This window comes from Schistocerca nitens, chromosome 9, assembly GCF_023898315.1.
Source record: "Schistocerca nitens isolate TAMUIC-IGC-003100 chromosome 9, iqSchNite1.1, whole genome shotgun sequence".
Taxonomy (NCBI): Eukaryota; Metazoa; Arthropoda; class Insecta; order Orthoptera; family Acrididae; genus Schistocerca; species Schistocerca nitens.
In genome coordinates, this window is record NC_064622.1 from 321,253,185 (window position 1) to 321,267,686 (window position 14,502).

A 14,502-nucleotide genomic window follows, 5' to 3' on the forward strand; every position below is an offset into this window, starting at 1 on the left:
AGCAACCAGCGCCCCCCCCCCCCCTCCGGAGGCGGCGGGGCATGCAGCCGCGAGGGCGACGACGTCACGATAGTCTCCCAGACAAGTCTGATCGGCATGTATTCGATCCTCCAGCAGCGACGATTTGATACGAATGCTTAGTATGCACATGAAGATCTTGTAGTCACTATTAAGGAGGGTCAAGGAACGATAATCAGTAGGCCGTTTGCCACCACGGTGCTTGGGTATCGGTATCATGGGCCCTCCCGTGAATTTAATGTGAACCGGTATTTCTTGCCGCAGAAGCTCATTAAACATGCATACCCACATCGGTGTCATAATGGTCACAAAGGCACGGTAAAATTCCAACGGGAACCCGTCTGGACCTGGGGACTTGTTGCAGGCACCTCGTGTAATCGCTTCCGTCAGCTCTTCACACGTAATTTCAGATAAAACGTCCTCTTCCACGTTCACACTCGTCGCGTCTGGGATCTCTTCCAGGACGTTCCCCAGCTCCCTCTGACCCTCACCGATGCTCGCACAGAATCTGCTGAAATGATCCGTGAACGCCTGTGCTATGCCCCTTTGTGTTGTAAAACGACGGCCATCGCCGAGATCGATCTCATGTATTAGCCTCCTTCGTCTTCTTCATCTTTCCTTTATCACACAATGCATCGAGGGAACCTCGTTGGGCAGGCAATCCTACGACCTCGCGCATAACATCGTACCCGCTATCCTCAGCGTCGCAAGTTGTATCATCTTCGTCTTGACTCGGTGGACGGACGTCTGGTGTTCTGGTGTAGGTCGCTGAGCTAACAGTTCCCGTAAAGTAAAACTCAGTGGTCGTGCGCTGCCATTGAGAAACCTCCTTCCCGCAACCTATTAACGTCCTCCGTGAAGCTGGCTTCGCGCGCTCGATCCACCACCGCAGAACAGAACCGAAAGAATTTCGGCGACGGAGGCAGCCATGCCACGCGTCCTCCACCATGCGTCGGCATTCTGCATCACGCAGGTGGGAGACGTTCATCTTCCAATTACCCCTCCATCTCCATACCTGCTGTCTATCAAGGTTAACCGTACAAATATATGCCTCGTGGTCTGTAAGCGCTATCAGCCATATTTCTGCGTACACCGTCGACATTGCTAACGCCCTTGAAACGTAGATCCGATCCAAACGGCTCGCTGAGTGGCTATTAAAAAATGCATATCCTGGTTGGTTGCGATACTTCAGGTCTCATGTATCGACTAATTCCATCCCGTTAACCAACTCCCTAAGTTCTTGGCTAGGAGTATAGTTAGGATGTTGGTCCTTTCTGTCCAGCACAGAATTAAAATCTCCGCCGAGTATGCAAGCATCGTATCGTCCCAGGAACAACGGTGTATACTCATGGGCGTGAAAATCTGCTCTGTCCCTTCTCCTATCCGAGCCTGACGGTGAGTATATATTGTTCAAACGTTTTCCAACTATGGTCACTGCCGTACCACGGGCAGAAGGCAAATACTCTACTTAGTCTGCACGTATGCCTTCCTTTAAAATTATCGCTGTGCCGACGCCTCCCTCATCACACGGGGAACAGTTAAACCGTTCAAGTCCGAGAGGGGAAGTACCCGAACTTCCTGTAATAGTGCTATGTCTAAATCTGCAGCCTTTATCATGTCACTGAGCATCTTGATTTTTACCAGCGTCCCAATGCTACTGATATTAACAGACCCTATACGGTAAGCTTGTTGCATGGCTGTCAACGTAGATAGGGCACCGTACGGTCGCTAATTCTTCCGTACACAGGCTGCTCTCGTACTAACGTCTCCCGCCGTCCCCACATATGGTCTACCGTTCTGTGCACTCTTCAGGTCTTCCACCGGGAGAGTGTATGGGAGCAGTTCCTCCGTCATCATCTGTTCCCCATGGGGGTGGGTCTTCTGACCAGTCCCCTAGCGTCCCATCGTTGTCGTGCGTTATGGCGCCGCAGCCTCGTCAGTAGCCTGTTGCCTCCGACCGAACTCCTTCGCTGTTTCTGCAGCATCGTCATTGCAGGGTCGTGTCGCCGTCCCGCTGGCCACCCTTGCATCCTCGCTAGGCAGTTCTTCCGTATCCATGATCGTCTGCTCTCTACCCGAAAACGTCTCAGAATTGCCAGCTTGATCAGCTTGGTCGTTCTCCACCGTGAGGCGGCGCTTCTTCCAGTGTTTTGGTGATCTCTGTTTTCGTTGCCGGGCCTCGGAATCAGAGGTCAGCAGGGTCTCCGGTTGTTTGTGGGGGACGTCGGAGTCGTGCGCCGTCGTATTATCGACGTCTGCAAGCGCCTTATGTGAAGGGGCGGCAAGCGGCACCGAAGAGAGGGCGTCCTGTGACTGCTGCAGGCGATCCAGCGCAACTTCGTCCTTCCGTGGCTCGCCGCGATCTGCCGCTGTCTGTGTGGTCTGGTACGCTTCTGTCTCGGGGCCCACGTCACCGCGTAATGCGGCGACATAAGTCATGAGGAGCACAGTCGGATGCGGTGTAAGGGGTGGAACATCCCGTGGTAGCTGTAACAATCTTCCTTGAGCACACTCAGAACGGAAGTGTCCGTCCTTCCCACACCCAGAGCACGTCCTTGGTTGTCCGTCGTAGATGACAATCGCCCTACAACCAGCGATGTACAAGTATGACGGAACGTGTTTTTCCGTATTTGTCTGACGCCATTGAGGACAGGATACGTCTTGAAACTCGCCCATTTTTCAGCCACGTGGGATAGGACCGTTCCGTAAGGACGCAGGGCGTCTGTCACCAATTCTTCTGGCACTTCGAATGGAAACTCAAAGACCCGGGTCGTTCGGAGTCCCATGCCGGCGTGTTCAACTGCTACCGCTCCAACATTCCCGTTCGAATGACAAAAACGAAGTCCTTGTCGGTATCGGAGTAGTAGATCGTCACATGCCGCTTCATTTATGAGCTTGACATAGACCACGCTGCTGACTATAGATAAGTGTATTCCAACTAGAACGTCAGGTTCGATTTTCACCTCGTCCCGTAAATAACGTTCGATCTCGTAAGCCTTCGGTCGAGCATATTCGTTAACAATAAATTTCAGTGTCGATTTGCGGAACGACAGGGCCATGATTCGTTCTATGTATACCGCGGCACACCGCTACACACATAACGTAAACACCTCTCGCGCAGACGTGCGGCAGGGACGTAAACACCGTCCGAACCGCTGCGCCGCTGAAGGCTGACTGTGAGCCACCGAAGGCACAGCGGATAGCGCACTGCAGGGACTATCTCGCGCACGCCTCCCGCGAAACCCACATTTTCTCCTTGTATGTCCACACACTACATTCGTAGTGTCCCACCCCAACACACTCATTACTCGTGGAAAACATTCTTACGAAGTCCCGTAAGAGTTCGGGGAGTATGTGTGCATCCGCACAGAAGAAGAAGGTAATGACCGGTGTTGCCAGAACTATATACTTATTTGCATATGGTGTCTGTTCTTTCGCTTCAAAGAAACTAGCATTTGTCGAATAATAACTTATGTGTAACTCTTGTTAATCTGATGGTCATAATTGTCTGTCACATGGTATTCATCATCCGAGGAAATTCAACAGCAATATTTTTGCAGGGCGCTACTGTTTCGCGGTATGTGACTGTGTACGTACTGCGTATCTTAACATACAGTATATCGCTTCAAAGAAATTAGCATTTGTCGAATAATAACTTATGTGTAACTCTTGTTAATCTGATGGTCATAATTGTCTGTCAGATGGTATTCATGGTCCGAAAGAACAGCACCATATCCATATAAGTATATAAAATAATTACGGTGGGGTGTTCAAAAAATGGTTCAAATGGCTCTGAGCACTATGGGACTCAACATCTTAGGTCATAAGTCCCCTAGAACTTAGAACTACTTAAACCTAACTAACCTAAGGACACCACACACACCCATGCCCGAGGCAGGATTCGAACCTGCGACCGTAGCAGTCCCGCGGTTCCGGACTGCAGCGCCAGAACCGCTAGACCACCGCGGCCGGCTCGGTGGGGTGTCTTCAAATATAAAGGATTTATATCCTAAGGGCAAAAGTGTAACGCATTAACACATTGTAAATTAATCAGGGATGCGAAGGTATTTATACACTGAAGATCGATTTTTTAAAGAGTCCTGGGTGTGTGGAGTGGGGGTGTTACAGGTTGTTTAAGAAGTGTTTGAACAAGGGTGTTGTAAACGACGTCATTCGTGCGTGAAAAACTCTTCTCGAGGAATTCTCACAATAAATGTGATAAGGGAAGTTTCTTGCTCCTAGAACCGATTTAAACGTCTGTTCTAATACGGATATATGTCTACTCCGTCACGCATAATGGCCATTTATTTCTAATACTCAGGCTTACCACGAAATAGATGTTTGAATGCGACACAGATCACCGTTGTGTGAGCACTGTGGCTTTAAATGTTGGGCTGCTGTAGTGCATATGAAGTGAAAACGACGTAGCAAATAGAGTTCTGCTCCATTCCGCTGGGTTTCAGTCACTTCACTCAAACTACTGTACAGCTTTGCACTTGACAACTGATTGGGATGGAACATAGGACAACACGGCAGCTACAGTTTTGCGGTATGTGACTGTGAACGTACTGCGTATCTTAACATATACCGCTTCAAGGAAATTAGCATTTGTCGAATAATACCTTATGTGTAACTCTTGTTAATCTGATGGTCGTAATTGTCTGTCACATGGTATTTATCATCCGAGGAAATTAAACAGCAATGTTTTTGCAGGCGACTTCACTCCATACAGGAATAGCTGAAGAACATACGCAGTACTTAAGGAAACCAACTTCATTCATTACTCCAGCGTTTTTGTATCTTTACACGTGCAAACTTAAATGTAGTGGTGTCAACAAACACTGGCCGAGGTTGTTTGGGTTCTGGTTGAGGTTTTAGTCGGAAAGCAGTGTTATATCAGAAATGCCCATGTTCTCTAAGCAAATTGGCGTGAGGTAGTGTCACTGTTCCGGTAATGTGTCCTGTGAACAAATCACTTACTGTCGATAGTTTTCTTCAAGTTTGGGCTCTTCATCTAGTGTTGTTTGTATCATCCACTCTGCTATTCACATATCCTGAATAATGGAAGTATGGTGTTACTGATAGCCGAAATGCGTTCATGCGATGTTTCTTATCTTTCCTTGTTTCGAGAAGGAGTCACGGTCCTTGACTTCACACGTTTCATTGAGTAATTGCACTACGAATCACTACCTTCCGCAAAATCATCAGCTGCAACCCTGCAATTAGTCAGATCTACAACGTAGAGGCTTTGTACCAATATTAAAAAGAATTATGAGCATTGAATGAAAAGTAATGCCTCCACCTTCGTTAACTGGGTTTGGATGCCAATATTTTAATAAATCAAACGCAGAAATAATCTTTAGAATGTGATCTTTAATTACCAGTATTCACTTTTCCACATAATCACCAGCCAATTAGACACATTTCTGCCAATGATGAACATGTTTTCTGAAGCCATCACGGAAGAAGTCGACACTCGGTTTCCGCAACCGCAGTCTCACAGTTCTCTCTCGTCTTCATCAGAAGCACAATGATGTCCCCGTGGATTGTCTTTCATTACCGGGAATAGATGCAAGTCAGACGGTGCTAAATTTCAACTCTGTGCGCTTTCATTTCAGGAATCAGCATCCCGGGCACCCATCGTGCACAGATCTTCTGATAGCCAAGCAAAGCAATAATGTCACCCAGAAGTTCTTGTGAAATGCCGATTGCGCTTGCAATTTCTCTCTGAGTGATACGACGACCGTCCTGAAACAATCTGTCAACATTTTGCTTGAGGAACTCGGTGGTTGCTGTCACAAGACGTCCAACTCTTTGTTTGTCATGCAGGTCAGATGTTACCGCCTCAACATCTTTAAACGTATTCGCCCAACGACGCACAGTACTCACATCAACACAATCACCATAAACTGCTTTCATCCTCTGATGAATCTCCTTTGGGGTGACACCTTCTGCTGCCAAGAATTCAGTGACTGGACGTTGCTCAAATCGCATTGACCGACCGTCTGCGTAGGGTTGCATACTTTACGAGGTAACAACACAACCGCTCAACGCTAAAGCTTCCCTCCAACTGGAGCTGTAGAGAAGAGGCTACGAAACAAGTCAGTATCTGCCGCATACCAATACTGCCAACTGTTAAAGAGTTACGAAGGTGGAGGCATTACTTTTCAGCCAACCCTCGTAACATTAAGGATAGCTTTAATGATGATGTTTAGGATCTTGAGATGAAACAGTGCGTCGTTCTTATTCCTCTCTTGGCTATACGTTTACAATAAACCTTTGAAAAGCTAAACATCATTTTATGTTAAAATTTGAGGAGGGACAGTGCAAAAAGCTACCAGAAATAGCAATTACGTATTTAACTCAGTTTGCTCATCTATGCACACTGACAACTTTTTCTTACTAATCTATCGAATAAAATGTAGCTGTTCTTTGTAGGTGATCGGGATATATCACGTTACTTCAATAATTAATTCATCTAGCATCCAAATCCAGGGTGAAAATTTTTTCACTTATCCATTATTTTAGATATCTACTGCTGCGTAAAGAGCTCCTTACTTGCTATACGTTCCACGCCAGGAGAGTAATGTTTGTTTATATACTTGTACATTCATTTGAGCTGGCAAAATTAACAACTTGTGGTCTAATATTACATCTAACGAGACGTTCTTAGTAGCGGTATGGGAATATCTGATGATAGTTCAAAATGGTTCAAATGGCTCTAAAGTCATCAGTCCCCTAGAACTTAGAACTACTAAAACCTAACTAACCTAAGGACATCACACACATCCATGCACGAGGCAGGATTCCAGACTGAAGCGCCTAGAACCTCCCGGGCACCCCGCCCGGCATCTGATGATAGTAACAGCAACAATATTCGTAATATAAATGAAACGCTAAGGTTACACTTTCTTAGTGAATTAAGTCCGCCAGAATTTGGCACTGCTGTATTTCTACAGCGGCTTCCAAAAAGCACCCCAGTTTTCCGCACCTGGAGAAGCAGCGTACCTGATTGCGACGTGCAACCGTGGTGACGTCACGGTTTCAGGTGGGTCAATAGGTCAACCGGGAACGACACTTCGCCACCCTTGGCGTCTCGGCTGCAACAGGTAGCAGAGAGGGCCCAGAAAAATTACGACAGGGCGCTCCATTATCTCTGACGTAAAGCAGAATCGGTTGGATATACCACTATGTGGAGATACATTAGTCAGGAAACGTACAGATTTTTAAATTTACGTTAAGCATGCAAATAAACTAGATTGTTTTTCTTAGTTGGCGGAAGGATTACACTTTTAATATCAAATTTATTTAAAATTCTTCCTATTTTTGAAGATATGCTCCCCATAAAAGGCAGGAATGCCACCGATGTGCTAGTAACTTCTCTTGGTTCCCGTGAAGGTCAAATCTGTACAGCAGGACGGATCTGATTGTCAGTATAACCATTCTGTTTGAACACAGCTTTTAGATGATCCAGTTCTTGTGTCAAACTATCTGGATCTGACGTGGCGTAAGTTCTTTTTACGAATGTATGTAGGACCCCGTTGCACTGGTACGACGGATGACCACTTGTTGCATGAAGATATCGGTCCGTATGCACGAGAATATGATAAACACTATATTCCATGATTTCTGCTGTAGAAAAGATATCTAAAAAGGTAAGTTTTTCATCCTTTTCAACTTCCATGATGAACATAATATTGGAATGCAGACAACTAAAATGTTCGAGGAAACGATCCAGAGCATGCCTCCCATGTGGCCATACCATAAACGTATCGTCGTGTATCTCCAGAAACGAGTTGGTTTTAAGAGCCCTGTCTTCAGTGCCATGTCCTCAAAATCTTCCATAAACATATTGGCGACTATGGGTGATAATGGGCTCCACTCAGGCACTCCAGCACTTTGTTCAAAGTATTTGTCATTAAATAAAAAATACGTCGACGTCAACACATGGCGACAAAGCTTAGTTGTTCTGTCGTCCAATTTATTACCAATTAACTGTCAACAATCTACAAGAGGAACTTTGGTAAACAGAGACACAACTTCAAAACTAACGAGAAAATCCGTGGGATTGAGACACAAAGACTTCAAACGCTGAATAAAAACCAGAGAATTGGACACACAGTGTTTGCTTTTTCCGACATGGGGACTGATAATGGACGCTAAATACTTAGCTAAGTTGTAAGTAGGAGGGCCCAAATTGCTAACAATAGGCCGAAGAGGAATTCCTTATTTGTGCACCTTAGGAAAACACTTTAATCTCGGCAGGACTGCAGGTCGAAGTTTTTTAAGAACATCGTCAGATGACGAACTCTTCTTCAAAATTAAAGCGTCTTGGATTTTATACGTCCAATTGAATCATTCTGCAATCTGCGGAATGTCGAGACTACAAGCAAAAGATTCTTTTTACCCACATAATCGTCCCACAAAAGAAGAACCGATGCGGAAAAAGTACTAAATCCTGAAGTGACACCGGCGCAACGTATGGGAGACCTCTTGCCTAACCTCATCAGCTAGATCGCCGGGAAACCTGGACACCACTTGTTCAACGGCAGAAATGAATTCCGTGATGGGAACATTCCTGGGTGTAGCGGCAACATTCAATCCTTTTTACAATGCTGCCAGCGTAGCATCGCGCAGTTGTTAGGTTGTGAGATTGATCACAACAGTCGACGGGTGTTATCATCCGTTATTGTAGACTGAGAAGAAAGCCGTTGAAACTTCGAAGATTGCCTACTGAGGGCGTTTGCATGGATCCAGTCTGATATTATCCAAGACGAACTGTCAACCAAATCCCAGGATGGAGCAGATGGCAACGCCGAAACTTCCAGATGCAAATAAAATAAATCCTTGGATATCAAATCCATTTATCTACGTGAAAACGAATGCGCTCCATTACTAAGGCAAAAGCAGCACGATTCTTAAACGTGTTGACCATTTTTGTTCCAATGTAATGAACAATTCTGTCAAATTTAGGTATTATATCTTAATTCCGGCGTCTCAGCAGAAAAGCGAGGGGGCTCAGCAACGTCCTCTTCTTCTGACGAAGTTTACCAATCTTCAAGTTCAAACATCTCCTCCCCTTAGAGACTCTTGATGCGGCTCGTACCAACGCAGTAGGGTCCTACGTACAATCGTACAAAGAGCTTACGCCATCTCAGATGAAGACAGTTTGACACAAGAACTCGATCATCTAAAAGCTGTGTTCAAGCGAATGGTTATACTGACAGTCAGATCTGTCCTGCTCTACAGATTTGACCTCCGCGGAAAACAAAAGAAGATAGAACCAAATCGGTGGTATTCCTACCTTTTTTTAAAGAAATTTGATATTAAAAGTGTATTCAATCCGCCAGCTAAGACCATAGCTCTGCTGGGCTCAATGAAGTATGTCTTGGGTTTGAGAAAGCCCGGGGTCTACAAGATCCCCTGCCATTGCAGGAAAGCCCATACTGGACAACCGATTCGTACGGTCCAGGATCGTTGCGTAGGGCATCATCGCCACACGCGTTTATTTCAGCCAGAAAAATCTGCGGTGGCGGAACATTGTCTTACTGAAGGACCTAAAATGTTGTACGATGAAACACAAGCGATTGACCGTTATTCGCGGTATTGGGACTGTGTAGCAAAAGAAGCCATTGAATTCCGGTTAACTGACAATATTATAAACATAGATAGGGGTGTCTACATCTACATCTACATCTACGTGATTACTCTGCAATTGGCATTTAACTGCTTGGCACAGGGCTTATCCAACCACAGTCGCCCGCATCTCGTGGTCGTGCGGTAGCGTTATCGCTTCCCACGCCCGGGTTCCCGGGTTCGATTCCCAGCGGGGTCAGGGATTTTCTCTGCCTCGTGATGGCTGGGTGTTGTGTGCTGTCCTTAGGTTAGTTAGGTTTAAGTAGTTCTAAGTTCTAGGGGACTTATGACCACAGCAGTTGAGTCCCATAGTGCTCAGAGCCATTTGAACCATTTTTTGAACCACAGTCATACTATCTCTCTACCATTCCACTCCCGAACAGCGCGCGGGAAAAACGAACACCTAAACCTTTCTGTTCGAGCTCTGATTTCTCTTATTTTATTCCATTACTACCTATGTAGGTTAGCCTCAACAAAACATTTTCGCATTCGGAAGAGAAAGTTGGTAACTGAAATTTCGTAAATAGATCTCGCCGCGACGAAAAACGTGTTTGCTTTAATGACTTCCATCCCAACTCGCGTATCATATCTGCCACACTCTCTCCCCTATTACGTGATACTACAAAACGATCCTTTAAGTGAGACTTGAAACTCGGTTCTGTTTGACGTTAAGAAACAACGGTCCTTGTTTCGGCCATCAAAAACTGTCAATAGTGTTTGATATCGATTTATCATGCCGCGATCTTTCACCACCGGTGCGCTGTTGAGCCTGTCGCTAGAGGACAGTTACGCCCGCGCACCACGGTGAACCCACTATCGGTGTACAAAGGAGCCGCCGCGGCGTCTTTGCTTCAGTTCCGCAGAAATATTGTGTCCAGATGACGATATGTTTGGCTGGAGACCCTTCATGAATTCGAGCAATTATTAGGCCGGGAAAATTTACGGAGCTACTGGATGCTACTGTGACAGTTTGTGCCTTAGTATCATTATCTGTTAGTCCCATACCGCAGAAGTCGAAACAATACTGAGTCTCACCTTGCTCAATGAAGTCTACATTTTCGACTTTTTCCGTGGCGGAGAATCTCCGTGCTTGCACTGCTTGTTTTGCTGCTTCGCCTCTGCGTCACAGTGATAATCCAGTACTCGCGCAGAGTGATTAAAGAAGTCATTTGGATTAATCTCACGTGGCTGAAACATTTGCGCTGCTTTTCCTATGGATTACTAATAGTTTTCTGTCGAGGGCAACCGCAGCTGAAGTAACCCATGTTTCTGAAATAAATGGATGAAGTTTTACGGCAACACGAGCGGTTTCGTGAATTCAGATCACATCTTCAGGTGTATATCTACAAGATAGGAAACGTACAATCGTCGTTGTGGTAAAAAAGTGATACCTATCCTAATAATTTATGCTCGTGACAACCAATATGAAATCTCTCACGTCAGTAGAAGTTTAAAGCCCTTAAATAGCAAGGAGGGGTGGGGGGTGGGGGGGGGGGCAGTCTTCTCAAAGCATAATATCGTTACCCGGAATGAGCAGAGCATCATTGTTGAGATTGATTAGTTGGGAAACTGATGTGTTAAAAACGCGTTTTCCTACAGATAATAGAATAAAATAAGAAAACAAGAAAAAGTAAAATCCGCAGCTGGCATCACTGAAATCCCCAGGTTAAACAAAACTCACTTAACATCAGCCTCACCGTGCATGGCCAAACTGATACTCAATGTGCTCATGTGTACCACGGAAGGCAGTACAGGCACCATGCACATAGCGGGGAAAGTTACAAACATTTTCACGCGTATGGAAATGTCTTCGTATGATTGGGCTTTTATTTCAGAAGCATGCTTTTCCTATAGCTGTTAGCAGTTACGGAACCTCCTGCGCTGTGACTTTGGCCATGTTCAAAATGGCATGCTGACTGTTGACAGCTGATCTTGTTCGACAATGTTCCTTGGTGTATAACAGGTTCCCGCCTCTCGCCATACGAGAGTACGTCTACCATGGTCGAACATGATAGCTTTACCGGGCTAGGTATTATGCTGCGGGGAGGCGTAATATTGCAGTGGAATATTGTCCTCCTAATCTTTTAACACGGTGTTACCACAGCTCAAAGTTAATGTGGCACTGTGCTTCTTCACCATAGCGCCGGCCGGGGTGGCCGAGCCGTTCTAGGCGTTTCAGTCTGGAGCCGCGCGACCGCTACGGTCACAGGTTCGAATCCTGCCTCTGGCATGGATGTGTGTGATGTACTTAGGTTAGTTAGGTTTAAGTAGTTCTAAGTTCTAGGGACTGATGACCTCAGAAGTTAGGTCCCATAGTGCTCAGAGGCCTTTGAACCATTCACCAAGCGTCTCTTCTCAGGGTTACGTGCTGCTATGCCTTAAATTTTATATGAGTCCGAGTCCAACAGCACAAGTGGAGGAGCGCTTAGAACGAGAGATATTCAGCGAATGAACTGGCCTACCAGTTCTCAGGCCTTAAATCCGATCTAGTACGTGTAGGATGCGATGAGGAGATGTAAATCAGCGAGCCCACATTCACCAAGGACCATCCAGCAGTAGTCAACCGCGCTTATGGACGAATGGAACGCCCTACCGCTATAACTCCTTACATCCTCCGTGGACAGCACGGTTGCACGTTGCAGAGCAAGCTTTGCCGTCCGTCGTGATCACACACCCTACTAAGAACGTTACCCCGCCGTTTCTAATGTCCCTGGGACCAACATAAACCGCGGTGACTTCAGTGTGATTACAGTCCTTGAACAATAGTGTCTTTTAAGTTCGTCTCGTTGCGTATTTCTTGCAGTTATATTCTATACTATACTGTAGCAGATCTCTCTATATATGGTCCAAGTTTGATTGAGTTACGGTACTTGGCAGTCACACATTATTCGAATGTTGCTTTCGTATACTTGGCAGCATTAGAAGTGCCTTTGCCTGCAGACCACTGTGTCATGGTATGGTGCACTGTTGCCGTACACTTCCAACACTTGCACCAACGCAGCACGGGTTGTTGCATTCTTGCTTCCCTTGAAGTACGGAAAACGAAATACCACTGCTTTCTACACTTTACCAAAGCCCTGTGCACTGCTCTTTTGGTTACTCTAGCTCCGTGCTGCGTACTCCGGAGAGGAGATTTCCATTTGCACCAGGACGTCACATATATTCGTGCACAGACGCAAAGAAGTCTTTGCATAAATTTATATACTTGAGGTCACAACTTTGTCACCACCGCAGATACAATGTACCACACTGCTGAAGAAAGGGATTTTGGTCGTTATTTAAAATCGGTAAGTGGGTCAAAATCGTCTGTTCATTCTCTCAGCGACCACAGCGGCACCGAAACGGAAGATAACAGAGAGAAAGCCGAAATACTGAATTCGTTCTTCTGAGGCTGTTTCACCGCGGAAGATCGTAACACTGTCCCTCCTTTCAATCGTCTTGCGAACGTCAAAATGGTAGATATTGAGACAGCCAATCGCGGAACTGAAAAGCAGCTACAATCGCTTAGTAGTAAAAGGCTTCAGGACCAGATGAGATACCTATAGGATTCTATAAAGGTTATGCGAAAGAACTTGCTCCCCTTCTAGCAGTAATTTATCGCAGATCGCTTGAGCTACAAAAGGTACTGGAAAAAAGCGCAGATTCCCGTTTTTTAAGAAAGGCCATAAGACAGATCCTCACAATTATAGACCTATATCGTTGACGTCTATCTGTTGTAGAATTATGGAACATGTTTTTTGTTCGAGAATTGTGAGGTTTTTGAAAATGAACATCTCCTTTATAAAAATCAACGTGGATTCCACATACAGAGATCCTGTGAAATTCAGCTCGCTCTGTTCCTCCATGAGATCCTGAGCGCAGTGCACAACGGCATTCTTCAGGCTGACGCCGTGTTCGTTATTTTCACTAAGGCATTGTCCGCGCCCCTGGTCTTGCGGTAGCGCTCTCGCTTCCCGCGCACGAGGTCCCGGGCGGGGTCAGTGATTTTCTCTGCCTCCAGATGACTGGGTGTTGTGTGCCTTTCATTATCATTTCATCCTCATTCACTCGCAAGTCGCCGTAGTGGCGTTAAAGAGCTTGTGGAGCGGCGGTCGAACCACCCCCCGAGTTGTCTCCCGGCCACGGCCCAGTCTTTGAAATGTCTGTTCACTTTCTGTAGCCTTGGCAGATGTCATACTACGCATTAGTTACAGAATACGAGTCACTTGGTAAGAATACGTTACCGTAAACGAGATGAAAAGTGAGAGCAGGCGAGATATCACATAGAATTCTCACAGAGATGGAAACAACAAATAAATAGGTGTGAACTCTGTTACAACAAAGGCATTCAAGAGCCAAAATTTCCATATCGGAACGCAACTTAAAAAACGTTAAGAACATATGTTTTTACAGAGCACAGAGACTGAAACTGCTGCGTTCATTTTGTACAGCTTATGTGACGAAATATTACGTTTCCATCATTTCCTTCAGTGTGATCACATTTACATTCATTCGAACACCTAAATCGGGCAAGGAGGCATATCTCACTGACCAGGCATACAAACTAGATGCGTCGGTGAGAGATTCCTATCATGTGACACACGTACTGTCACTAATGTCGTGTGTGACACACCAGACATATTTTCAGATGGAGTCCGTTGACTTGCCCTGTTATCAAACGTTTGCGGTTCCCATTCGAAAACCAACTGCTTTCGTCTGCTAATAGAGTAGTTGTGCCGAATCAACTGTTATTATGCGTCACTTCCTTACACCCCGGTGTTGCAAACGGGCGTTAGATCACGACAAAGACACAAATCTGAATACAGCGAACATCTAAAAAAAAAAAGGCAAAAAGTGAGATCTGAACAC